Source organism: Coptis chinensis, chromosome 1, assembly GCF_015680905.1.
Source record: "Coptis chinensis isolate HL-2020 chromosome 1, ASM1568090v1, whole genome shotgun sequence".
Lineage (NCBI taxonomy): Eukaryota > Viridiplantae > Streptophyta > Magnoliopsida > Ranunculales > Ranunculaceae > Coptis > Coptis chinensis.
This window is the reverse complement of record NC_141456.1, coordinates 4,900,839-4,924,540: the sequence shown is the minus strand read 5'-3', so window position 1 is coordinate 4,924,540 and position 23,702 is coordinate 4,900,839. Positions and strand designations below refer to the sequence as shown.

The following is a 23,702-nucleotide window of genomic DNA, read 5'->3' as shown; positions in this document are numbered from 1 at the left end:
AATAAGTGCGCTATATGTGCTTCCGTGCATCCGGTCCCTCACCACCCAAACTTGGAGATATCCATGTATTTGAAGCTAAAATCATGCCATGAACTGTTAGCATCTATTGCTTGCAATCGGAGTTGATTAGCAAAACATAACATAATTTGGAAAGCAAATATCGGATAAAAGAAAAAAGAGAATCAACATAGAGTACTCCTATCTTGTAATTGGCAAAGGAAGTTCAAAGCAAAATCAATCATCTTCTTGATTAATAGCTCAATCAGTTCAAAGTTTTATAGATATATACATTTTGTTCTAATTCTTAGGTGGCAGGCCCTCTCACTGCAAGATATTAAGTTGTTCTTTTTTTTCTACTTATAACAAGTAAAAGTGAAAGATTTTCGTTAGAAAATGAAGAAGTAGGTCGAGAAAAGAAGTAGTGAAGGGATTTACAGGTACAAACTGTATTCCAAACATCCAACTATATATGTGCATATATGATATTCACGCATATATGCATGTATATATTTGTAAAGGATATAATTTAAATTGCACCGAATGTAACACAGCGGAAGAGTTAATGCAAGATAGAGCTTAGTGTCTACTTTTTGTTTCCTGGAAATCCCGGTGATGTCCTCATCTTCGTTTTCTTCAATGCATTCTGACTCTGGACGGTATCCTCGTAAACCCACTACTCTACGGCGCCATCACAATACAACCTTATCTAGAACACCAACAACCCATATAATTACCTTGTACTTTTTCCTAAACTGATAACCACGCACATCAGCCTGCAGCAACAGAGATGGATCTCAATGAGACGAAGAAGACACAATCATGCTGGTCAATAGCAAAACTTATCTTGCAATGACTTGTCTCCCTTTCATTTGTTTATTTATTGTTTTGTTTATTTATTTTTTCTATCCAGGAAAAAGAAAATTGAACCGTATATATGACACATATCTTGGTTAAGTCGGAAATACCTCATCAGCTTACGTGTTTCTATTTTCACATGATACATCAGTCTTCCTTTGTGCGGGTCGACTACTTCAAAAGTTTTTCATTGACAACCATGGTGCCAAATCTGTTCTAACAAAGTGATGCATTTAGTCGAGCATCAATCAATTGAATTAAGTGTCACCGCTAGCTAATAGCATAGGCGCTTATTGAAAAAAAAAACTTGGTATGAGTAGAATTATACCTGAAGAATATATAAGTAGAATGACCAAGACAATTTCTTTTTATCCCAAAATTAGGAGTGGATCTTGCATCGGGAACAAATTATAAAATTTCAAGTAGAATTTGGATAATCTTGGACTTGAGATTGGAATTATAAGCGATTCTCTTTAATCAAAAGTCTGCAATTGTACAAATCTTCTTGCATTGATGGGAGAAAAAAGGGGTTTTTGAGAACAACCCGGTAAAAGGAGCATCAAATAACTATTCTCACTTTGATATACGATTGACATTAATTAATAGATGGCGATTTAGGTTGGGTGGGAGAGAAGAGAGAGTGGGAGAGAGAGATCAGTTCATATGAGAGTCGTGGGTTTTGTTGGGTTTCCATTTTAAGTTTGAGTTGGAGCAGTTTTTCTATCGGCAAATTTTACTCCGGATTTATCGTAATTAGTCTGGACACGTGGACACTCTAGCTATGCTTCCTCAATTGAGGAGGGGAGAGCTATAATATATATATAGAGATTTATCAAAAATCTTTATAATCAGTTTCATCGAAAAGAAAAAAAAAAACAAAGTAATCACAAACTTAACGAAAATCCCAACTATAGCAGCTGTCCCTTGAGGCATGTTCAATTTATGGAAGCTAAAGGGCAGAATGATCCACCAAGTCTAGTAGGCTAGCCTGGATTTCAAACTCATGATCATGGTAGGAATCTTCAAAAAGAAATTTCATTAAAAAGTTTCTAACTAATGAGCCCAAAACACGTAGAAGGTAAAAACAACATGTTCACGAAACACAGCATCTTGAGCAGCCTTCTCAATATCAATTTATTTTGCTCCATGCAACCTCGAGTAGCCAGCTCTTCCTTTGCCTTTGACGTCGCTTCATGGGCTAATAAAGCCGATGACTTGATTTGTTCGGTCTCGAAATGCATGTTGTAGTTGATTTGGCGCCTCCACCATCTTCTCTTTCCCTTCTTTCTCTCCTTTCCCCTTTCTCCATCTGAATTAGTGCTATTTCGACAACACATTGTTAAGATCGGCTTCAAGAGATGCAAGCTATTCGATGCTATAGTTCCTTTCGGTGTTTTGGGTGGATATTGCGGATTTTTCTCTTTCAAGTTCTCGAGTTGAGTGAACTCGCACCAAGCAACCCGGATAAAAAGGCCTCGTAAGTTTCTTAATAAGTTTAACCCTAAAGCTTAACCTTCAAAAAAAAAAAAAAAAAAAAAGGCCTCGTAAGTTTCTAACTCTAGAAAGTGCAACATAAACCATACCATAACCGAAGGCTTTTGAAAGATCAAGACGAAGGTAATCAAGAGTCATTCCTTGGCACTTGTGAACCCTAATAGCCAATGCCGATTATAAGAGGAATCGCTTTTCGAGTTGCAAACACTTTTTCTCCCTCCATAACATGCCATTCTTCAGGGCCCAATCATACGCACCAACCCCGAAGTCAAATCGAACCTTGGGCAACGGACATTTAGCACATGCTCTCGAGACTTGTTTCGTTTGCTCAACGAAATCCATAATGGTACCCGGTCGCGACCTTGATTTTGGTCGAGATCTTTGGAGAATTGGATAATCAACAAACGACCAAAGTTCAAGGTTATCGAGTTTGGGGTTTTCGGGTGGAGGGCGGAAATTGAATCGTGGGTTTTTCCGGATATCTATCGCCCGGTTTTTTAGAGTTTGGGCAGCCAAAGTTCAAGGTTATAGAGTTTGGGGTTTTCGGAGTGGATGGCGTGAAATTGAATCGTGGGTTTTAGCTCTCCCTATTTTATCGTAATTAGTTTTGCCCACGTGGACACTCTCAAAACTCTCCCTCAATTGATGAGGGGAGAGCTATAATATATATATAGAGATAAGAAATAGAGACCAACTCCTAATAGAACACCGAAACTTGCTGCTGAAGAAAAAAGCAAAACAAGTTTAGGCAATTAGTCAAACCACTACCCACAACAGTAAGCCCAAGCCCAAGCCCGAACCCAACCCGATGTGGTGGATAACCAATGTGGGACTATCTACTATGCACTAAAGTGGAGAGCACACATATGGTTCATCTCTTCCACTTTGCACACACTCACAAGTATTTCGAAATACACTTAGAGATTTCAACAATCCCCCACTATTTCAAAATACTAATAGTCCCCCACTATTTTGGAATAGGATAAAAGAAAAGGGTTAACGAAATGCCAGAGAGAATCGAAAAAACAATGCATAAGATACTGGTGCTTTTCGGGCTTGAACCAGTCATAGGATAACATGTTTTATAATACGTGAAAGTGGTGGATTAAAAAATCTTTGAACCAACATTCCCTTTGTAGTAGTAAAATAGAGCACATGCACCCACATTGCTCTTTCATTATATGTCCGTTTCGCGGTGTTGCGCTTTTTGGCCCTTTGCCTTTTGTGTTCCATGAATGCTCTAGAGTACTTTGCCCGTATACTCATAAGAACCCACCCAGTTCTACATTCACGTAGGTGGATATCCATCAAGTGTACATTGCGGTTAAAATACACTATCTCATTATAAAATGGACTATGGATTCCAATAAGAGTTATAACTCATCCTTACTCATTGCAATTCTAGTTATACAAAGTATACTATAGTACCATCTCGCCCATAGGGTGAGACGCGTCTCATAAATAAATAAGGCGATAGTCTTTGCAGGATCTAACGAAGTGACTTGTTTTTCCCTTTGAACCTACTTCATGGGATCTCCAATCACATAGGTAGGGTTGCCGTCAGTGTCGCCTATATCTGGGCATAAGTCTCATCCCCCTCGACGTAACCACTTGCTTCCAAAAAGTGGTGTTGTCAGACATGTGGCCAAACGAAGTCCAACCTAACATAATCTCTAGCAGCTGCTTGATTAAGTTATATCTCAAACTTACATGTATATATATTTCCCATTGCACATATTTCTTTATGTCTTAACTATTGCAATGAGACAGTTGCAAAGCTTAGACACATCAGGAGGCTGTTTAGAGCCAATGAGAAGATTTGTCAAGAGGTTGCTAATCCACTCAACATCATCACATGCCTTTTCTAAGGCGATTAACTTGGATGATATCCAAGACACTCAATTTCCACCAAAGGTAATCACATAAACATTACTAGATCCAGTTTATAACATATTACCCTTCCAACAATGATGGAAATCTACTAAATATCAGTCCATAATCAATGGATCTGCTATAGTACTTGGATAATCTGACGATATACATATCAAAGTTCCTTATAAGGACATAATGGGTTATCAGCTCAGTATGCCATAAATGTAGGCAATGTCATGTCTCACATACATTATCCATCAAGTACAATAGGCTACTAATGATATTGACATATTTAGTATGAGAAAACACAAGTAGATTATTTTTTATAAGATGGATATTTGCCACAAAAGGTGTTAACGCATGCTTACTATTAGAATACCCATACTTTTCAATGAAAAATATTTCTACTACGTGCTAAAACAATATAATAAGACCAACATGAGTTATAATTCCTATATTCACCAGTCATTCAATTCTGTAGTGCCCGAAAATCCCTTAGACCATCCGGCCGGTCTGGTTTAAGGTACGATGTGGGCTTCAACCATATTCAAACGTCAACATTTTGACAATTGAATATAGCAGTTACAGAAATAAGTTTAACAACATAATGAACTATCATCTTCAATGACGGTCTATTATGTGTTTCAAATAGGAATTTCTCTGTCTCATACACATTTTCAATGCTAGCACTCATGATATTAAATCATCTAAACAAAGAAAGATTAACACATATGTCTTGCTTTATTCTAAAGAAAAGACACACATTTATCAACAACGGTACTTTGACATCTATATGACACTAATATGTTGTTGAATTGCTCATGCCAGTTATAGGCGCTTGAATCAACTCATACAAAGATTTAACTAAATTGTATACCTTCAGCTCATCACCTGGTACTATTTGGTATTGTAGTTCCGCACAACTACTCAACTAGAGTCTTTTGAATTATGTAGAAGAAATTCTAGTTACATGAGCAAGGTTTTAAAGTAGTATAAATCTTGTCTCTGATTGAAACCCCTTGGTTATTATTATTAGCCTTGTATTTTGCAATACAACTATCACGTTTTAGTTTTCTCTTGAATATCCAATTCAACCTATAGATCCCCCAATAAAACAAGAGTCCAGTTTAGAGGAGTTGTATCCTTAAAAAAAGGACACTTCTCATAGACAGACAACTTCCTTATAGGTTAATGAATCTTCCTCAAGAAACATATAAACATCATCACCGTGAATGGTGGATATACTCACTGATAGTCTTCCAAATTTCTTGCTCAAAAATTATGGGATCCTCTTACGTAGTTCATTATGAACATCCAACCACTCTATACTAATTTTACATAAAGCACATCTTCAAAAATAAAATTAGCATATAAGATATTCAATAATAGTGTGGTCTCTACAAAATTGTTATCACGCATGACAACTAAAACAAACATCACTATTATGAGTTTCACCAATGAACATCTACTAGATAGTTCTAGGTCTCAAAAAAAATTCTTTTAGATTCATTCACAATAGCCTTGGCAAGACACCCCCCACATTTTGAAGCATTTTTGGATAGGCCCAAAACCTTTCCATACTTTGTAGTTCAGTGTCTTTCCAATTATCTTGTGAAATGAACTATGGTAAAATAGTGTCATGCAAATGGGTCACCAACCCCCACAGTTCAATGGTTACTCAACCTAATCAAACTTACATGCAAAATACATTATATCACTACAAACATTAAAAGAAACACCAACAATAATATGCATTCTTATGACAAGAATATACTTTACTCAACTTAGAGAAATAGAAAACTCAAACCAGTCTTTTTCTTCTTCTCTTCTTCCTGTCTGCCGCCAGAGAGAGTTATATTGTTGTTCTAGAGGGTAGTCTGTTCTAGTGCAAAGTCAGACTGCTGTTAACCATTGATCCTGTGGAGGAAGGCATGCTTTGTTGCCTTTTCGCACCATTGGAAGGGCAAAATCTTTCTTTAAAGACAACTTAATCCGCCTTGGTTATTCTCGCCATTCTTGTTGTCCTTGTTTCTTTATTGCTACTGTTCCTTCTGTTCTACTTTAGTTGTTGTGTTCATACAACTATTCTAACAATCTTAAGGAAATTATGTTCATGCTATCTATATGAAACGAAATCCACAAGTGATTCAAATGAATTTTAAAGAATAGAAGAATTAGATGAAAAAGGTTTTACCCAAGATAAAATCATTATCATTCTTCTTTTCATCATTCAATATTCCAACTTACATAGAGAGACAATCCACGCACTTGTACATCACTTTGGCTATTTATTCATAGTCATATAGGAGGATGATGCATAATAAGACAATCCACAAGCGTTACATCTCCTTGTCTAAAATAGTCACTAGAGGATATTGTCTAAGAAAACAATCTATAACCTTACATCTCCTTGACTAAATTAGGTTTAGGAGGATATAATTGTTTCCCATATTGTTTCCTCTCGTAGACAACGATGCTCATTACTTAATAATATATTACATGGTTAAACTTCATGCCTATATTAAATAATACATTCATGCCAAACATGGTTAATATCATATCATAGGTTAAGGAAAAGTAAACTTTAACTGTACCCCTCACAACAAAAAGTATACGATATTTAAGCAAATCTAGCCACTGAATATGCAAAACAACTGAGGACTTCACCTCCTCTTTTTACATGAGCTCAAGCAAGATAGGATACCCTATCAACAAGACCTCAAGTACTACCACAACATCTAATAGTTCAACCCATTAATGTCTTCAACTAGAAAAATTTACCAATAAACTATCATCAAGTTCAAAGTAAATCCACGATGATTAATGTCCAAAACTAGCATGTTATACAACTTTAACATATGCTATATTGGATATAAGCTACAAGTTACTTCATCTAACATGTATTTTCATAATAGTACAATTATAATCATCGTTTAACAACACATACACTCAATAGAGGTAAGCAATTATGCATTGAATACATTATAATTACTATCCATAATTTGAGTGTGATTGATATTAAATATCTTAAGGTCTCTCTTAGACCATCTACATACATCTATATATGTACAAAGAAAATAATATCAAACTACTTCTAGTTAAACCAATTAATATCTTAGTGATAAACATGTATAATTTGTTGACTAGGTTATTAAAGAAGTTTAAACTTAGGAATTTCCCTCCTAATAAAAACTAGCATGAAACTCAAGGCAAGAATATCACCATATAATCAAACCAAAAGAATTGCAAAGAGTGAAAGAATACGATACCTAACCGATTGAAAAATCGGATTAACATATTTTCCTCCTTCCAGAAAAAACAGTTCAAAAGAACTGTAATTCTAAACCATCTCAAGACGAATTGGGTATCAAGCCTTATACCACTGGAAAGCTCTTTGAATCAGCTATCCAACACAAGAAGCAGATTGCAAAACCAAGCTCTGAGTTGAAAGTTACAGCAGTTTCCGTAACGAGTGACGCAACTGTCACAAAGACGAACTTTGACGTTTTTCTTGATAGAAATCTCATATTTGACTCCCACAAATGTCACACCCCGAATTTCGACAGAATTCAGAAAAATAATATTTGTTCTCGACTCTTTGATCTTCGAGGTGTGACGCACTCTGAACTCTCAAAAACCCATAAACAGTTTAAATATGCGGATAATTAAAAACCAATAAAAATTTTAACTTAAACAAAAGTCATCTTCATTACAAAAATTTACAAATAAGATTAGGTTACAAATCTCTTTTCAATAACTTTTTATTTAAATAAAACTGAAAATATAAAACAACATTTGTCTCAACTAAAAATCTATTACACCTTAAGGAAAAACAAAACATATCCTGAATGCGACGATAATGCAAACCACAAGCAGCAACCAACCTTCTTCAACATGAAACCTGTCAAGACTTATCAACTATGTTCATTTAATGAACACACCCGATAAGCAAACATACAAATCGGGTCAGCATTATAAAAATGCTGGTGTGAGTAGCTCTAAAATATAACATATATTTATACATATACATACCCCATCCATAAAGCAGTTAGTTCCTCCACCGAGGCGCCTTAACTCCCAACAACTAATACGACATTCTTAACTATAATAGGTAAGGCAGGTAGTTCCTCTACTGAGGCGCCTTAACTTCCGACAACTAATACAACATTTTTAACTACAATAAGTAAGGCAGGTAGTTCCTCCACTGAGGCGCCTTAACTTCCCACTAACCACACAACAAACCATACGCATAATAAAAGGCATTTAGTTCATCCGCGAGGCGCCTTATAAGGTTATTCTAACTAAACTAATAACCAGCCAAGCATATTCTATACTTACCGCATTTCATGCTCAATGACAGAGTGAGTCGTCTCTGCCCAAGTAATTAGTTTGACCCACACTTCTGCAAAACCATATACAATAATCTATCTAAAGATACATCATTAACCAACACATTACCATAATTATATTAATTAAGGTTTTCTTTGCGTGTCCCTAAAATCACGTCGTATCTATGTCTTACCTAGTTTCCCTGACTACCACAATCGCTTCCCAATGCCGAACATGTACATCCACATGCCTCCCCTTACATAATGAACCACTCCGTGCGTAACTACCCTGAGCGGGATGCCGCACACCAAGTAACCCTCACACGAAAGCCATTATATAAGTACTGCCATTATTCGGCATAAAATATCGCGCATCTCGTTCTAATTTTGCGAACGGAATAATCAAGCCACTATTCGGCTAAGCCAGAAGGGTCATTCAGATTCACTGAAATGCCATAAGGGCCAATCACATTACTTACGCCCGAAGGCCATTCAAATTCACTGAAACGCCAGAAGGGCCAAATCACATGAGTTGTGGTAGCTAGGTTCTAGGATTTTCATTACGTAATTTATTCAAGTGTCATCCATTTATGACTCATAAAAATTCCACTATATCACGTACAGGTCAAATACCTTATTGCACTAAGCCACAATATTTAGAAATATCTCAATTATATCTTATAACCACTTTCATTCTTTCACGTGCCAATATATTATTGCACTACGCCACATTCCCGTGGGAAATATCCACAAATATTCTACTACCTCCTAGTAGCATCTCACAGATAAAATAATGGAGCGTTTATACATTTATTTCTCCAAAACTATTGCATTTAATATCTATCTAATAAAAAGCAATGGTGTGGGGGCCGCAGGGCCTGCATCCAGTGGCTATTATTGTGTTTTACAAGTTGTGACAGGGCACTTTCAAGTGACCTCAAATAGTGTGATGCATCTCTAAGTTGCAAACGGTTTCATTGTATCTTTTTCCTCTAATTTAGGGTAAAGAGATAAATTTCCTTCATTCTCCACCGAGATCAAATCTGCCGCCTCTCTCTCTCTATCAGGTATGATTCTCTCTAATAGCTACTTTCTCCTACTGTTATCTTTCTCTTCTTTTTCACTAACATCTCAGTCTTCATTTTCTTAACACTATAAAGATTGTTTTTTTATTTCATTAATACCGTAAGAGGGTATGATTGTTTTTTATTGTTTTGTGCCTGAGTTTTATTTTCCTTCTTTGGTGTTTGTTTTTTCGTTTGTAGCAGAAGATTTAATCCGGTTGGAATTTTCACTACTAAAAAAAAGACTTGTGATGACGGCTTTTAGCCGTCATGAAACAGGTTTAATGACGTTTTTTCATTAAAAAAACAACTGCCATTATAGAGTCTGTCATAAAAGTTAACAAAAAGCGTCATAATTTTGATGATGGTTCTGGAGAAGCTGACATAAAAGTTTGAACTTATATAACAAAAATTAATTTATAAATGTCATAACTAGATACATTTGCATGACACGTTTTACTTAACCGTCATAAATTTACTAGAAAAAGCGTCAAGAAATACACCTGTTTTATGACTGTTTCTATGTAGGCATCACCCTGACAAAAAAATAGTCAATAAAATAATACTAAAAACTATCAAGAATTGGTATATAACACGACAATTCTTTGAAAGCCGTCATAACTTCTTATGTTTTTTGTTTTTTTTACGCACCCCCTAGTGAATTGGAAATTCTTGTAAATCTGAAAATTCTTGTAAATTTGAAATTTATGTAAGCCCATGCATTCACACACCCTGACAACTCAACTCCATTACGGAAACTAGAATCATACTTTTACTAACAACTTAAATCATTCCAAGAACTTGTTCATACTTCATAGTACATGATTTATTCACCAAGAAAAAAAATTAAATATCTCAAAACTTGATTCAAAATCAAGTCTCATAGTTCTACAATAATGCAATTTACCTAACTCATCTAACAAATTACTAATCAACCAATCCATCTCAAACAAACTTAAATGAGCTACCATGTTGTCTCTTTCCTCCATCAAAGCTCACTTACAACCTAAAACAACAATATAAAGAAAAATGTGTTAGTTGGTTTAATAAGTAAACTAAAAATATAATCATATAACCACTTTTTCCACGGTATTAAAAAATACACAAACAATGCGTTAGTACAAGAAGTCAATAACTACTAAGCGAAAGAGTCGGACTTCCTTGAAATAATAACTAATCATGCTACACCAAGCACATAGGCTTCATATGCAACCCACCCCCAAATACTCTATCAAGCGTAAAAGATATATAAATGTAAAAATATTGCACATACCTATGTCGAGATAAAATTTTCGATGTACTTTCGATAAACTCCAAAGCGAATTTCAATAAGAACAAATGCAAGTTAACATAAAGGAAACTTAAGGGCGTCTTATACTCTATCGTTAAAAATGCTCCAGGCCACCTAATGAAAGTGGAAAAAAAAATGGGCATGTAACAGAAATGCAAGTATGCACAAATCAGTCTCAATCGTCCTCAACAGAGAAGCCAAGGTCAGATCTCCAACAGTGGCCTAAGGTGAGTCGATATGGCCTGCAGTGGCCCGTTGAGGGACCCTGGAGTGGTATGTTATGGCCTGTTATGGTCTGCAGATGATCAAGTGGGGCTGGTGGAGCTTGGCACTGGAAAAACTTTACTTCCAACCTCACAAAGTGCTAGGCGGCACCACCACTAGTTATTTTAGAAGCGTTGTAGCGAGAAAGCAAAACAAAGTCACTTGAGAGCTTCTTCTCTCTCACGGGCAAATTGGCGGTGGTAGGCTGCAAGTGCTGCCACGAGGTTTGTGACAATATTTCAGAACTTCGAGAATATCGATAACCCGAAATTGCGGTTGGCTAATTTAGATCTAGATGTGACCAATGAGGGTTTTACGGTAAGCCTAAAGTAAACAAAATAACTTGTTTAAGTTGCCCGCTTTAACATGGAATGATAGAAGCATCATGTTTCCAGCTATTGTTCTTACCCCTGACAACAATGCCCAATTCCATATGCATTAGAAATTTAATATAATAAGCGGTCAACTGGGCGTCGTTTAAGATGGGTTTAACGACCCTTCCATGCTTATTAACTTTATAAAACAATAAACTCAAAGTTGCGAGGAAGAACAAAAGTTCACCGCTAGGCAATGTCGGGGAAAGGAGAACTTGGTTCTATGGAGCGAAACTTAGTCTCGGGTCTTAAGGTGTATCTCATCAAAATCATAGGTATTGAAAAGGTGAGAAGTTTCACGAAAAGAAATTTAGTATCCATCTAATCTAAAGTTTGGGTTTCGGCTTGAAATTTCCTATTAAGATTTTAAGAAAGTGAAGCTTCATTAGATATTGAAGTGTCCGATCTCATTACCTCATAACATAACAACTTTAAGAATCAACAATTATCCTAAGCAAACACCTTGATGATACGGATAGTTGCAAAGATTCATTAAGTCAATAAATTTAATGACAACAACAGTTACACCAAAGTTTCAATTCAACTTGAAATTACCTTGATTATTGGAATCAAAATTATTGAGCTAATAAGTAAACTAAAAATGTAATCATGTAACCATTTCTACAATATTAAAAGAATGCAACAGCTCATCCTTCCATCTAAACTAAAAGGTAGCGAGAGCGGATCACAATTTTAAATTTTTTGCTAACTATGTTCCAACCTGCACTGGATGAAAAATCAAAGCAAATTTACAAGTGTTTGCAATAACAAACAGCACCAAGTGTTTGGTAACTCGCTTAAATATGAGATAAACAAGTACTCATGGGTACTGTCCTTATATTAACAAGTATAGCACAGACTTTATTTATGTACCTTAGTGCATAAGGGGTCTTCTTTGGTCTTGGACTATTGGTGAAAGGCACCATTAGAACAAAATAAGAATTTAAATGGAGTTAAGGATCATAAACTTTTAGATGCCAAGTTAACTTATATTATTTACTATCTTTTGTGTACATAGCCAACAAACAGAAACATAAGGCATATGATAAACCAAACAGCAGTATGGATAATTAAGTGCAACAAATCGGTCGTATGCATAGTCGGGGTATCTCACAGAAATCACCGTGAAACTTAAAATATGTGTCCTCAAGTCCTCAGCGTGCACAAGCCTATAGCATACTCCTTAATGGAACACACACGAAAACAAAACATGACTGGAAAACTTGAGAAAAGACTTCAAAAAACTTGCCACACCGAGAGCAACGGAACCACAATGTCACATTGAAGACATGTAGCCAACTACCTAAAAGTAAGAATATAAAGTAACCTGCTAGAATAGATTATAAGATTTTCTAGATTATCATTTTTCTTGTGTGGAATAAATAGAAACGCTTCTTCAAGGCTGAAATAAGTAATGGTTTGGGTTTTTGTACCCAAATAAGACCATGCTAACTATATAATGGAAAACTACCTATTAGTGCAAGGAAAATAATTAAATCGCTTTTGAGGTGCCACCGTTTCGTTGGAAATATAGTCTAAAATGGTATAGTCCAATAAGGAATTCATTAAAGAAAAGCAAGGGTCATATTCACTATTATTGTACCATTTCTGGTGTTGGATAATCCAGAGTCCCTCACATGATTGGCTTTGGTGTGTTGAATGAACTGATCATCAAAATTCAGTAATAATTAGTCAACAAAAAGTCACCGATCTCAAAATTGGGAACAATATACAGACTTGTAACTTAGCAAGGCATCCTATAAACACTTGAAGAGTAATCCATAACTAAAAGAGTTTTGCACATCAAACTAGGTTTTACAAAATCTTAGGCATATGCACATCAAGGTTAAGCGTACAGCAGACCCACTCACCTAGTAATCTTGATGTAACAGATTATACTAAGCTGAAAAAACCCAAGCTAAGAATTTTTATCAAACATCTACTTCCCACAAAATAGAACCCCCAAGTATTGAAATAATTTCAACCAACTACAAAGAATCAACAACTTGATGATAATATAAGCATTAACGTAACAACCCACTTTTGTGAAAGTTAAAGTTTTGATAAAAATACCAACTTTTTTTATCTAATCACTCAAATTGGGATAACCATATTCACATTTAATAGCAAAACATTAATAAACGAGACTAAAAATAAGACAATGGAAAAATGACTCACTAGTTTGCAACAAGTTGGGCAAAACCGAATCTTTCTTCTCAAAAGGAGCAAATAAAATCGTCTCTCTTTTGTTTAAGTTTCAATTCAATTTTGAGTGGAAATTGTGGCTGAAGGAACAAACTTGTTCACAAACCAAAAACACAATAAAATATTTATCTTCTAAAACCACTTTCCTAGCGGTAGTTCTCAATGTTAAGAATGGCTTCTTGTTATGAGAAAGACGATGAAGAAAAGAGATAATAGAAAGGAGAAGGCCAACCGAGGAGATCAAACATCAAGACATATTTGCACTGGAAGAGTTAATGAAACCATAGGTTTAGAAGGAGATAATGGAGCGTACTTGAGATGTTCAAGGTTTTTCTTTTTTCATATGAGAGTTTTCACGATTTTCCTTTTACTAAAGCTGTCTAACCTCTTGACGGTTCAATTGAACATACGGAGTGTGTCTCAACTCTCGATGCTTTTAGCTTGGCCAAAGCCTCAAGAGCCCTTAATCTGATTGGTGTTGACGGTTTATTTAGTTGCCTAAGTTGACGGTTCATTAAAAGCACAAGTCAAAGGAATGTAAACATTCTCAACAGACCAAAAAATGTCTAGAAAGGTGTTGACGGTTTATTCTATTGCCAACTTGACAATTTTAGAAAACTCGTCATAAAGTCATCGTATTTTCTAGACACCTATGTTTATACGACATAATGTTGAAATAGTTAGTCATAAAACCATCATATTTTCTTAACGCTTGTGTTATACACGACATAATGTTGCAATAGCCGTCATAAAACCATCATATTTTCTTGACGCTTGTGTTATACACGACATAATATTGCAACAACAGTCATAAAACTTTTACTAAAATACCTATCTTGACGGTTTTCAGTAAAGCCGTCAAGATAGACGAAAAGCATGCGTCATAATATGTCTTTTTTTTAGTAGTGTTTGGCAACTATTACGTGTTCTTCCCTGAAGGTAATTGTGTTGTATATCCTCACTAATTGAATTGTAAAGGTTATATTCATATTACTTTGTACTTTGTGTGGTATATACTCTAAGGATGCTTAGTTATCAATTTGGTTAAACCATTGGGAGATCTGTTAGTGGGTTGTGCATTGATAAATGGAAATTGAGTCGTTAATATGTATGAATGCACCTACAATCTGCTTGAGAAATGTCAGTTGGTGCAAATGTTGTGTCTCAATATGTTGCTACATGTAATTTCATTTGTTTTATAATTAGGTTTTCGTTGATTTGAGCTTTGTTTGGTTGTTTATATTTGAGTTTTTCTTTTTATGATTTGAAATTATGAAGTACTCTTTTAGTTGGAATTGTTTTTCCAATGATTTTTAGAATACACATTTTTTTTAATTGATAATTCATCTGTCAGTTTTGCATGCTCCAAATCTCCAATGAACCATGAAGTGAGCAAAGCCTACAACACTTTATAGATGCAATTGGTGACCCAAATAAATTACATAATGAGGTAAATTACACTGGTTGTATATAATTTATATTTCTAATATGACTTAGTAGCAAGAACTTTGATAAGTAGGTTACACTTTAAATGTAAGGCCTATTAACTGATTGGTGGTATGTTGTGGAACTTCCAAGACAAAAGACACTAAGTTGGTGGAATTTTAGTTGTACCTAGACAGTTAATGGATTTAGGCCCTGCTGCTTACATTAGAAAATAAACTTATGTGCCATCACTGACCCCGGAGAGTAGAAGCCGTGATCATTTAACATCATCATTTGACAATGTAAAAGTGTCGAGTAAACCACTTTGTGAGTCTCCATTGGATTCAAGTTTAGATTGTAGGCTGCAGGTTTAGACTATAATTGTGGCTTCAAGTTTAGACTGTACACTATAGGTTTAGACTGTACACTGTGGATACAAGTTTGATATTTTTTTTCGTTTGGTGATAATGATAAAAAATCAAGTTGGGTTGGTTACTAAAGATTTTAACAAATTCTAAATATTCAATTTTAGATTCGCCAGATATTGATGTTTCAACTTTCGAGTTTATTTTTCTGTGCATTTAATTGAATGTAATGACTTTCACTAGGGTTTGATGATATTCTTCTTCCAAGTACATGGTCTACGTCTATGAATTATTTGGTCCATTCGTTAAGGAATAAAAGAAATTGTTGTCTTTTGTTGAGTACTGATCTAATAAAATAATAATGTCTTTTGTTGTTATTTTTATAAACAGACGGATGCATTACTTTGATTGGGTTCTCATTATTGACTGTTTCTTGATATTTGTGGAAAAGTCATCCTTGAGGTCATTTTGGCTCGATACCATGATCACTCAAACTCACTGCTAATAGGTAGAAAGCCTTGATCATGGCTCACAAGGTTGAAATGGTGCAAAGGGTGCAAATCAAGCTGTCATAAGGAAGGCTCGAGTCTCCACTAGAACTCTTTTTAATAAGTTACACATATACATTGTATTAGTTTGAAAACTCTGATTTACACTGTTATTATTGATGTATTGTTTCTTTAAGTTTAATTCTATTTTTGTATGCAGTATGAAACCTCCATATGATGATGAATGATTGCTTTTGGAATATTTTGTATTAGCATTTTATTTCCTTATTCCTGGTTGTACTCAATTTACTGAGTTTAGGACCACATGTGTAGGACCACATGTTGATTGTTTTCCATTCACTTCCTACCTAGCAATTAGCTAAATAGCTATCACACATAATAATCTGCTAGTAATAGTATCAATAGAATGCACACCATGAGGGGGGCTCAAATCCACGTTAGAGCTTCGTATAAAGCACCGGTGGCAAGTAATAATTCATTTGTGTATGTTATTATTGTTATCTAAATAATCCAAAGTAATGGATTTCAGGTTATTGGCGGATGTCAATGGAGGAAGTCTGAGGCAAAGATGGCTAACTGGAGTTGGTGACCCATGGCGGCGTTGTGTCATGTTCGTGAACAAGTAAAATATCTGCATCCTAGAACTGGATTGAATTACTTGATAAAAATCTGACACCTTGGTTGCATATAGGTTTAATAATCTGCATAAGACCGAACAATGCTGATAAAAGCCTTCGAAGGCAGCACAATCATCCATTCCCTCCAGCAGTGTTGACCGTGGCGATGGCCTCAATTGTTCACATTTTTAATATTTTTTTCAGATATGTAATTATCAGTAGAAATTGGTAACTAACACATGGATAAGTTTTGTTTTCATTTTGAAATTTCCATTATGTATATATATGATGTATAATTAGACCAGCTGGTATTGGATCATAACATATTTAGCCATTTCTTTAGTTGGTAAACTGCAGCTGAAATTTTAAAATACTTTGAATACTTCAGTTCAATTCGAGTTTGTTTTTCTTCTCCAATTTATATTCACATGATACATGGTATTGAGAAGATCAAGTTGGTAATTTTATGCAACATTTTATATTCTAAAGTTTGGGACAGGAACCAATAACCAATAAAACAATCAAAATTGGTGGGGGTGGTTATTTTTCAATTTTTGGCTTTAAGAGAGTTAGTGCACGCGAAGTTAAGAGATTGTACTATTATGTAGTATGTAGCGTGTCGAGCTTATATCGGTGTTGTAACGGCGGGCATATACTATATCTAATAAAACATAACGGTGTGGGCCCCCTACACCCATCTATTTATCTTTGGATCTAAAATATGACTTGGCAAATCCAAAAGATGGTGGGGAGTGAACAGGTTATTAAGAAGCAACAAGAGTAGTTGATCAAAAAGCAACAAAAGTCAACAAAAACTGCTATATGAGTTGGGCTTCTGTTGGGCTGGAATTTAAATTGGGTCGGATGGGCTGGGTTTTGAAACAAAGGTAATGGCATGGGGAATTTAAATTGGGTCGGAGGCAGTTGATCGCACACTTCGGGATACTCACGACAATAATAAACCTTTTGGTGGAATAACAGTTGTACTTGGTGGTGACTTCCGTCAATGGCTTCCAGTTATACCCAAAGGGGTTCAAGAACAGATTGTGCGTGCTTCCTTACGGTCTTCCTTCCTCTGGAGTCACATTTATGTTCTAACTCTTGCCCAAAACATGCGATTGGAAAATGGAAACTCTGCAAATATTGCGTTCGCAAATTTCTTAATGGAGGTACCAAACTGTGTATTTTTCTTTGCACTATTTTGTTTAATATTGATATTCATTTGCATCATTCTTTGTACTATTTTTATTCGTACTAATATTCATTACTATTTTCTGGTTAATTAGATAGGAAGTGACCCAAGCGAGACAGTTGAACTACCATCAACAATTCATCGATGTGCAAATCTTCAGGATCTCATTTCTACTACATATCCTCAGCTAAATCAACCTACCACAGTTACACCGGAATATTTAATTGAGCGCACAATTCTATCTGCACGCAATGACGATGTCAATGATATTAATGCAATAGCTTTAAATATGTTCCCAGGGGAAAGTATTCTCTTTCTAGCTACAGACAAGATGGCAGACTAGGATGCAACGAATTCAGCCAATATTAATCAATACCCAAATGAGTACCTAAACTCACTTGATCCAGCTGGTCTACCACCGTTTCGTCTCAACCTAAAAGTCGGTTGTCCTATAATGTTGTTGCGAAATATTGCTCCCAAAGATGGATTATGCAATGGAACCCGATTGATGGTGGTCCACTATCGACCTTGCGTTCTTTTCACAAGAATTTTGACTGGTGAAAAAGCGGGTAATCATGCATTTATTCCAAGAATATCTTTGTCACCGTCGTCTTCTGATTTTCCTTTTCATATGACAAAAAGACAGTTTCATGTGCGTGTTGCTTATGCAATGACTATAAATAAGTCACAAGGACAATTAGTGAAGTATGTGGGGATTGACCTTCGCACTGAAGTTTTCAGCCACGGTCAATTATATGTCGCACTATCAAGGTGCACTTCATCAGACATAATCAGTATTCTCCTCCCTCCAAATTCGGAAAGTCACACCCCAAACTTTGTTTACCTAGAAGTCTTACTATAATCCGTAAGTTCTTTTCATTTATAGTCACGTGTTGAGTAGTTACTCATTGAATTTATAGTCATCAAATTGATACATTTGTATTTGCTCTTACTTGGTTAATTTGCTTCATTCAAATTATGTAGGTTTTGCAAATTGGTGTGTAATTACATTTTTGTCGATTATTATTAGTTGAAGAACTTTTGCGAACCTTGGTTAGTTTTTTTCCCCTAATTTCTTCTTTTTGATCTTACAACACCTGAATTTATAGTTCTATACAAATCTATTTCAATTCCTACTAAATGAATGCGTCGTTTTATATGGTATTTAGGTGAAGAAATTTCAATTCTCATATCTTCAAACTTAGTGATCTCTGATTCTCAAGTATGTTCCTTTTCATTTTTTCATTTTTCCTTCCTTGGTCTTTCTCTACTTATTGTGTTGTTTAATTTTTTCATCCATGAACGTGGTGATGGGACCTTGGCCAATCACTATAACTTAGTGATCTCTGCTGATTCTCAGGTCAAGTGAAACAGGTAACATCTCTTCTCTTATAACTCAATCTCTTTGATTTTCCATGTAAATATTCAATTCATTTTAAAATCGTTTAGCCAGAGATGAATTATTTGTTTCCTTCTATGTAAAGGTTTAGTCTGAGCTTCTTCTGGTGTTGTTACATGTATTTATTTGCTTATTTATTAAGGGTTCTAATTTTTTGATTTTGGGTTTGTCGAAAAGTATTAATTTTGATTGATTTGAGTTTTGATTTGGTTCTGCTGCTTTTATAGGTATTTTAGTGCAGGTAGCATTTCGGTGGCTATTGTTTGTTCTTTGATTTATTAGTGTTGTTACAGAAAGTCGCGTTTATGGAACTACCCCAATGGAAACTTTAGGAAATATGGTATATGTATACACTGTAAATATCATTTGTTAAGGGTGTAGACCTTTTGATAGTTATGGGACTCTAATGTATGTATTTTACTTGTGTTTTCGGTAATGACTTTGTACGAGGTGCTTTGATGATCTGGCATTAGTCGAAACATTCAAATACTTTGGCGTACTAAGTCATAATGTTGAAGTAGTCTCATTTTTGTAAGCCAGTTATTTGACTGCTCTGGCATCTGTCGAGACGGTTAAGTAACTGGATTAACCAATGAGAAATATATGATTGCAATTTTCAGGTTATGACAGGTTTATATTTATGAAATGTCAAAAAATCTGAGAGGAGATCTTTCCCGAAATTTTACTATAAAAACCCCGTGTCATAGGTTTGTAATTGTTTGAGTTTTGGGGCGTTACATATTTGCTTGTTCCAAAACTAGAAAATAATCTAGAGGTGAATACAATCGTTCATTTTATCACTTCTAAATTGTCAATTTCTTCTTCCGCCCGATATATATATAGTATTTCCTACTCACTCTATTTAACGAATTTAAAACAGATAATTACATATTTCTTGATGAAGTTTCCTTAAGGCTTGGGATTTATGATAATGACCTTGACATTGGCGAATGAGGATGGGGTTTTCGGAAGAGTTATGATTGTCAACAATGTTATCGTACTTTTTGCTACTTTTTTTTGTACTTGGCGTACTTTTGTGGGTGCTCTTTTGGTGCTTGTTTTGATGTCCTCATTCAAACCACTTGTGGGAGTCCGATTATGTATCTGTTTCTCATATTGTTCTTATTTCATTTGGTTTAATTGGTGTTCTTCTATGTTTAAGTCCATTTAGATGAATGAGTCTAGAGCATCGGCAAATCACTACCGGATGTATTGAATGAGAATTGTCTTTGCGACCTTTTAACATGATCCAAAACATTGGAAAGTCATAAAATAATAGGGAGGTTCTATCAAATTACCCTCGGTGGTTCAATTCAAGTTAGTGTGATGTCGAGTTTCTCAGCCTAATAATCATTCTTGACCATAAATGGAACAATAGCCGATTATAATAGAATCAAAGCGAGGGAGGGAGTGTGTTCAAGTTCATTTGCTTCTACAAAGTTAAGCGTTAGGCGACTCTATCGATTAATCGCGTGACGCAGGCATACCCTAGTATATATATATATCCCAACATATCATATAATGTCACAATTGCTTCAAAGATATCGCATAACATTTTTATAGCGTTTTAGGAATATTATATCTCCTAAAGTTTCTATCTCGTCACGTGTCAAAATATACACAATATCAACGTCAAATCTTTCCTAGATACTGACAACCAAATTTATACAAGCTTCGACAATATTTTATTATTACATTTGTCCATATTCTTAAATATGTGAAAAATTGGAAAAAGTGAACATTCCTCAGTCAACGGTCAACAGTCAAGGTCAAAGTCAACACGTCATTGTCAAAGTCAAATTGTCATTTCCATGTTCAACAGATTTAGGGTCATAGCCATGGTTCATGGCTAAGGGCATAGGTGCATGGTTCATGGGCTCATGACTAAGGTAATGGTTCGGACCCAACTAGCTGAGCCCAAACCCCAAACCGTAGAACCCATGCCAAAAATCTAAATGTTGAAAGACCCATTTGGATCTCTATTAAGTTATATGGACCGGCCCCAAAACTAACTTGAAACTGGTCCAAAGAAAAGCAATTAGTTTTAGCCCAAACAACTTAACCTAAACTGGGCCCAAACCAAACCAAAACTGGTCCACAACTTAATCTGGAACTGGCCCAACACACTACTAGATTTCGGCCCAAAACAAAACAAAGTGAACTGGCCCAAAACTTAACTTGGTTCGGCCCAAAGAAAACCAATTAGTTTTTAGCCCAAACAACTTAACCTAAACTGGGCCCAAACTAAACCAAATAAACCGACCCATCTAATAAAACTAAAGGCTTTGGCCCAAAGCCCAAGCCCAGCCGGTCAACAGTTCTTCTTCCTCACCAGCTACAGCAACCTCCTCCACCACCAGCCACCAAATCGCGCCGGCCACCAACTCTCCTCTTCATCAAGTCGGTTTTGACCCAAATCAAAAACCCAATAACTTTAACAAAAGCAAAAACCACCCCTCATTCAATATATGTTTTTCTCAAAACTAAATCTCGAATTCGCGCCACCATTGATGCTCCTCTCCGAGCTTTGACAGCCCCACACACTACAATCAACTATAAACTAGTCTAGGTAAAATCCCCACACTCCAATTAAACCCAAAAAAATGACCAACCAGCCATTAACACGAGTTATTCAAAGCTTCCATCCGCCCAATAAACCAACAAGCCCAAATCGATATCCCAACCTCAATCAATCCTCATAATCCAACTAGAACAATAGCCGCATAACCCACCAAGCAAACAAAAAAAGTTAAGCAAAGACAAATCCGAGGCTTCGGCGCTGTTCAAAGCTTGAGCGAGGCTTCAATGACCCCCACTAACAATCGATTCTAAACCCACTTAATAACCCAACCCCACAACACAGTAAATATAATCATAAATGTTCAAAATAAAAAAAATGCTGGACGATTTCTTGCTGTTGGACTCGCGACGCCGCCATTGACGACTTCCGAGTTCCAACAGTTCCGACAGTTTCACTAATAACTCAAAACAATATACCCATATATAACTAGTTTAATAGCAACGAGACATGACGAAGAAGAATGAACGATAAAACTGTTTCTGTATACCGGTGAAGTAGAAAAACTAACTACTCACCTGTATTAAAACTCAACGAATCCCTCATCGTCCGAATTGTCACGCTCCACCCTCCAGCAATCCAGCTTTTATCTTTGCCTCCATTTTTATTATTTTATTTACTAAAAACCCTATTCTCTAGAACAATGTGATTATATACTTGGGTTTGAAACCCAAGCCCAACACAGACTCTGGCCCAGAAACCAGGCCCATATATCCCAAATCCAATCCAACAAATTTTATATAAATAAATAAATTAATTAATTAATTAATAATTACGTATTTTAAATACGGGCGTTACAGCTATACACATCTCAAAAGAATCTCGTCCCGAGATTCGGAAGTAAAGCTATACGAACAAATAACGTTGGTTATTAACTTAGAACCTACACAAAAATGTATAAAGATTAAACTTAAACAAGATAACATTGATATTAATTATTTTTAAATAATTTCAGAATGTATATCCTCATGCCATTACAAAACCTATTACAGTTTAACTGTCTATATTAAAACAAATTATTACTGTCACTTAAATATAAGATAAATATATCATTTCTTTTTAGCATGTAGTTTCTTGACATGTAGCAAACTCTACGAAAAATAATATTCTACTTAACTAATCAATAATATGGGGTAAGTTCATCTCTGCATAAAACATTATGGAGTTTTCATTATCATGCACCAAAGAAAAAATTAGTGCCCTAATACACTTAAAACAAAAATCACTCATGTCATTGACACTACAATAAAATTTTATATTTACTTTAGTCATGCTATCAGAAATATTAAATTTAAAACAACCCTTAAATCCTAATTCATGCTTGCAACTGGATCAAATATAACACGTATAAAAAAAAATTAATAAAAAATCATATTCATCTATCAAAATCATATAAACTGAAACAACACAATTAAGAATAAATACCCGACGCTCATTGCTATTATTATTATTACTAATTATTTTAAACAGTGAAAATATTCAAAAATTAATCTCCATATACAACGACAATTAAAATAAGGCTTGCTACCGTACAACACGAATTTTAATTTTTTTTTTTTTTTTTTAAGATAATACAAACCCATTTCTAATATATCACCCACAACAAGTTATATTCTCACGGTAGTATTTATGAACCATAAATCAAGGTATATATTTAAGAATACTCGAATATGCAAAAATCAATGTGAAACTAATTTAACAATATTAATCAATCCTGTCACGTCCCGTCACGGTTAACAATGAACATCGTACTTTTTCCGATCATAAACTATTGTTACTTTTTCTTCTTCCATTAATTGAGAAGAAGAAAAAAGTTGTAGGGTTTTTGTGGTGAGAATAGAATAGAGGAATGTGTTCATGGCTGATTATT

At 35.2% G+C, this 23,702-nt stretch overlaps 1 long non-coding RNA gene across 3 annotated transcripts; it reads left to right on the top strand.

Moving 5' to 3' along the window:
- Nucleotides 1–14,655: 14,655 nt before the first annotated feature.
- LOC147521535 (uncharacterized) lies at nt 14,656–17,061 on the top strand. 3 transcript variants are annotated; one of them, XR_015194146.1, is made up of 4 exons: nt 14,656–14,686; nt 15,102–15,197; nt 16,576–16,668; nt 16,738–17,061. It is a non-coding gene; the product is annotated as an uncharacterized LOC147521535 (long non-coding RNA). The 3 variants fall into 3 exon arrangements; XR_015194154.1 differs by having other exon boundaries at nt 15,928–16,668; XR_015194151.1 differs by lacking the exon at nt 15,102–15,197.
- The last annotated feature ends 6,641 nt before the right edge of the window (nt 17,062–23,702 follow it).